Raw genomic sequence first — 6,000 nt, 5'->3', positions numbered from 1 at the left:
AACAAAGAAGCCAACCGATCCATGGTCGGTGGCGGAAAAGGGAATAAATGGGGCATTTCCCGAACTACTGTGACTACTCGATGCTAAGCTAGGAGAAACGAAGGGAGTGGGATTGACGACGGAGTAGACTCTCTAATGACTCCTCTGACTCGACTCGACTCCGACTCCGACTCGATTCGAACTCGTCGTCTTCTGGTTCTTCTTTGAACATCTCTCCTTCTCCAGTGGTGAGCTTGAAGAGTCTTCCTTGGTTGTTGGTCCATTTGATTGATTTTCTCCACCCTTTCTGCTGCTTTGTGTTGATTTCCGTGATCAAGGCGGTGGGGTTGAAGCGATCGTCTTGAAGTATCGTAGTAATGATCTCATCCTGCGCGGCCCTAACAAATCGGTCCTCTCCAAACAGGAGGCTAACAGCTTGTTCGTCTAAGCAAGATGCTGGACGGGTTTTGACGGTAGGAACCGTTTCTGGAGGTATAAAGTAGCAATCGTGAAAGATCTCGATTCCGGCTAACTTCCTCTCAAGGTAATGCCAAGGTTCGGGAAATCCATGAAAGAGTTCCGAACTTCCTTCTTGAACGAAGTACCCATTCAAGGTAGGGAGATATGGTTTCATTTGGACCCCTACATACTTGCGATTTTGGACTTGAGCAAGCATTTCGAGAACTTCTTCAGCTGTGGGTTTGTACCCTAGTCCAAGTGGTATTCTTGATGAGTTGCCTTCCTTGTATGGCGCGAAGGTGTTCTTCCGAATTGGGTTCAAAGGCATTCCAGGGAAGTATCCCTGATTTTTGAGTATGTGATTGACCACCAAGTTAGAGTAGGGATTATAGTATAGGGGTGCCAACTCACTTTCTATGACATTTACACTTTGGAAGCCCCCAAGCTCGTATATGGGATCCGCAAGGACTTGATTATTTGATTGCTTCTCGATTATGGCCTTGATGGGTGACGAAGTGATTGTCACAACTTTGCCATTTAGTGGGATCTTGATCTTTTGATGAAGGGTGGATGTTACCGCTTTGGAAGCGTGAATCCAAGGCCTTCCCAGAAGTATGTTGAATGAAGCTTCGATGTCCACTATTTGGAAGTTGACCTTTCGTTCGATTGGTCCTGTTGCTATGGTTAGGTTAGCAAGTCCTACCACTTTCCGTCGTGTACCATCATATGCGCGTACACCTTGATTTGTAGGAGTCCAGTCTGACTCCTTCATGCCTAGCTTGTATGCCGTTTTGAGGGGTATGACGTTGACCATGGAGCCATCATCTACCAAGGTCATTGGCACATTTTTCTTTAGACAGGATGACGTGATGTATAGAGCAAGGTTGTGACTAGTGCCGAAAGGTGGCAAGTCTTAAATCGAGAAAGTAATAGGATTACTTAGCTTCGGTGATTCTTGGAAGACCAAGTTGACTACATCTTCGGGAGTAGAGTTATGTGCCACATTCAATTTGGCCAAAGCTTGCAGTAAAGCTTGGCGATGCGGAAATGAGCTTGCCACTAGTTGCCAGACTGAAAGATCAGCCTTGGTTTTCTGTAATTGCTTGAGCAAATGATCAGTGGGGTCATCTTCATTGTCATTTGGTGTGATGACGTTGGTTGGATTGTTTTGAGTAGTGCTTTGGTATGGACGACCCGAACGAGTTAGGTGATCCACATCTTGGTCTTTGCCATTTTGGACTATCTCTTTTACCAAAGAGTTTTCAATGAGGTATTCGTCTTCGTCGTCGTCGGCCCACACCCCATTAATTGCAGCTAGTTCTCTCATTCTTATGATGTCACTTTCTAGTTGTATGATTTGACCAACTAGCTTATCGACCACGGTGACCACTTCTTGCATAGTGGCATTTGAAGAGAAGATCAGAGGCACGCGTTCTTTAGGTGTTGCCTTGGGATCGCGTAACATCATTACCATGTTTTCTAGTTTCCACACTTGTCCATCTACACTCTTTGCCCATGCGATGAAGTCGGAAAGGGTAGGGGAGATGGTAGAGTAGAGTTCTTCTTTCTCAATCGCATGAATTTCATTTTCGGTGGGAGGGATGAGGTGTGAGCAATCTAAGGTAGATTCGTCACTTGTAATCACTAGAACTCCAAGAGGATTCTCAGTGTTGTTGGGCTTACCACCTGGTGGTATTGGGAGTCGACCATCTTCAATCATATCTTGAAGCACATGTTTCAATTTGTAGCATTTTTCTGTGTCGTTCCCCTTGCCCCTATGGTATTCACAGTAGGAATTTTCATCCCAAAACTTGGACTTCCTTTCAGGTTCGGGAGTAGGTCCAATGGGTTGGAGTTTGCCTTGCTTCATTAGCCTTTTTAGAGCATTGGAGTACGTGTCCCCAAGGTTTGTGAACTTCCTTGGTGGGCTAGTTTTCTTGGATGGCTCGAGAAGGTTAACTTCGTCGGTCTTGCTAGTAGAGCCGTATGAACGACTCGTGGACCCTTGATATCCTCGACCTACCGTTTTGGACAAGAGTCCTTTGCGGATGTCATCTTCAATTCGTGTCCCTAACACGGTTAAATCTTTGAAAGTCTTGATGTTTTGATATCTCAAGTGGTTGGCATATATGGGCTTGAGATTGTCCACGAACTTCTCCACAAGAGTGGCCTCATCCGGGCGTTCTACTAGTTGAGTACTAGTCTTCCTCCACCTACTTAGGAAGTCGGTGAATCCTTCTTTGTCATTTTGGGTAAGAACCTCTAGAGTACGCATATTGACTTGGATTTCGGCATTATCCGCATATTGTTTTGAGAATTCGATCGCGGCGTCCTCCCAAGTGGCGACCTTCTTGTGATCCAGGGTATAGAACCATTGCTTCGGGATGGTGTCGAGAGATGAAGGAAAGATCCTTAAGAACATCTCAGGTTTGATGCCTTTGATAGACATGTAATCCTTGAAGGCACGGATGTGGTTCAAAGGGTTCTCATGTCCCTTAAATTTGGGGATATCCGTCATGCTGAAGTTAGTGGGTAGTTTGGAATTGACGGCTTCGTACTTGCGATTGTTCTCCATGTAAATGTCATTCCCTTTGAGGTACATCAATTGCTCCTCTAGGTATTGGAGTCTTTTCTCAGCTATAGTCGTCCCTATGGGGGGATTTTCATCTTTAGACTCACCATCAGAAAAGCGTGCTTCATTTTTAGGGGAAGGCAACCTTCCCTCTACGTCAAAGATACGGCCTTCGATAAGTTCAAGGCGGTCATAGGTTTGTTCTTGAGTGATTTGCATTTGGGCCGGTAGCGGCTAGGATTCGATCACTATTCTCTTGAAGTTGTTGGAGGTTCGTTTCATCACTTGACCCAGGCATCTTGGAAACTGGATAAGAGATCGGCGACGAATCAAAACACGATCGACCATTCTATCACACTTGCTAAAAGAGGAAAAGTTTTGACTCGTGAAGTGGGTGTGTGCCACTTGTGTTGAGTGAGTTTTGAAGAAAGACAAGGTCTTTGAAAGTGTGCGTCCTAGCCAACTGTAGTGTAGTTGTAGGAGTGGACTCGAAGTGAGGTTTGAAATGGGCTTGTGGCCCGAATTTTGACACGACAAACGGACAGAGTTTTGACCGGACTTTGTACTAATTAAAGGCCCTATTTTCGAAATTTTTGATTGAAATATGGGTTTTGATTTTCGAAAATTCGTCATGGTTTTGTTTAGAATGGTGATCACATAAGGTTTTTGCATATTTATACAAGCATTATAACGGGATGCTGAGTGCATTTAGAAGGGTTTTGGTTTAAAGGGTGGGTTGCCATACCGAACCATCAAACCCGAAGTCTGTGGAGAGGCTCGTGCCAAACAAGAGTAAGGCCGATTCCTAGTCCATTTCCTCAAGTAGTGAAGGCCCTTGATACAAACAAGAGTAAGCATCATGGTATGGATGACGTCAATCGCTATCCATCCTTAGGCCCAAATAAGAATTAGGACCGTTTAGACGGGACGATTGGTCGAATGGGTTGGGTTGGGCCTAGGAAGGCCGAATTAAACGGTCTAGGAAGACCGAGTTATGAAAACCGACAATTGTCTTGTACAAACTATTCCCTAACCTTGTTCGAGTTTCACCCTAGCTACACGTAAGTGTATATCCCCAGCGGAGTCGCCAAACTGTGGACAGCGGGCCGCCCACGGGGGCGCTTGGGACGAGGGGAGCTCGGGAACGACAAGCGTTTGCATTTTGTAAGGAGTCGCCACCAATTTTTATGGGAAATTGGAACCGTTCGAATACCTCATGTCATGTCAAGACATAAAGTAGTGACATGAACACTAAGCAATCGTTACCCTTAGCATTCTATGTCTAGAATGACTCTCGTGGATGCCAATGAACACGGGTGCTCACGGAGATCTGGAGTAAGGGGTGAGGGTACGTATTAGGAAGCTCTTTTGATCGAACACCTAATCCCGCCCGCCTCGATAGCGGCCTCTACTAATGATTAGGGAAGTTTATTCGTACTTGATATACCGTCGGCTATATGCATGCAATGCAACATCCATTGATTAATCCTAACATGTGAATTAAGACTAAGTCGGTTGACAATTAGTTAACATACAATTTATGTCGAAGTAGGATTTAATATTCATTTACATGTGAAAACATACAAGAAATAGGATAAATACAATAAAAGAAAATTACATTAAAGGAAATTACATTAATTACAACGGATTAGGCGATTTATGTCGAAAATACCTTTAAAACGGATAATTTGAGAAAAAGAAATAAAAGAATAAATTAGAAAGAAATACGAATAAGTCAGAAGGTGATAATACAGGTATTAGTCGATTAATACGTAGCTAAATAACTAAGTCAAGGCAGAAGAGGAGTTCAGAGACAGAACTCATCCTGAACAAAGCGCAGAGACATCGCCCTTTGGAAGAGGCGCAGCGATTCTTTGCGTGCATTCCCAAGGGTGAGTTCTGGCTGTGAAGCCGGAACTGCAAACCGTTACCGTTAATTGGTGATTTAATGGATTGATTGCGATTTAGACTCGGATGAAAGTGATTAATGGATTATTTACATATGAATGGGTCAATAAAACAGCAAAATATGGATGAGACGGAATTAAGACGGATTAATTATGTGAAGGGTCGATGTTAATAAATGATTGATTAGACTAAACAAACAAACGAATTAATTAACTAAACATGACGAACTATCAATGAATATGGATGCAAATATATCAACGATGAACTCCAGAAACTCAACATGAACGAAATTGAACTTCTAAAACCCAGATTTGAATATTAATGACGAAAACCCGTAAATATTGATTATCTAGGATTTAAGTCGGAACAATGATGAATTAAGCGTATTAATGATGAATGAACGATTATATACATGTGAATTGATATGTTATTACGATGAACGAATTAATGAACAAAAAGAAACAAATAAAACAAACACAAACACGAATTACAGAGGACGGAGAAGAAGAAAAGAAGCGAATCTGCGCGGCCTCACGAAGAGGCGCGGCAAAGTGCCGCGCTCCTTCAAGAGGCGCGGCGATTCTTTGCGTCCTTTCTCTTCGTCTGTCTACTGGAAATCCGCAAAAAAGGTTTTAAAGTACGGTTTTAGAAATCGGTTTTAATGGTGTTTTCGACATAAATCTTACAATGGTGATACGAAAAGTAAATAAAAATAAATAAAGGAATTATTACACCCTCGGACTTACATGTTGATTTTAACGAGATGAACTAAGATATCGATTAGTGAATGCTCGACGCGAATGCAAGGAAAGAATGCCCTCGAAAGAGGAAAACGATTTAACAAGTTGATTAATTAGATTGATTGAGTGTAGTGGTCAAATTGGTCGGTCATGCAACGGAGAGGTGGTACCGGAAGGATCCGAGCTTACGTGGTCGAAGGTTCAAGCACGTAGGCGCCAATTAGTAAGAACGAAGTCTAGAATGCAAAGGGAGAAGAGAAGGGCGGACACTCGCGTGAGAAATATGAGGAACGAAGGCTCCTATTTATACTAATCACACGGAGGAATAGGGTTTCGGAGACT

This window comes from Silene latifolia, chromosome 9, assembly GCF_048544455.1.
Source record: "Silene latifolia isolate original U9 population chromosome 9, ASM4854445v1, whole genome shotgun sequence".
Classification (NCBI taxonomy): domain Eukaryota; kingdom Viridiplantae; phylum Streptophyta; class Magnoliopsida; order Caryophyllales; family Caryophyllaceae; genus Silene; species Silene latifolia.
Note: the sequence above shows the minus strand (reverse complement) of the source record.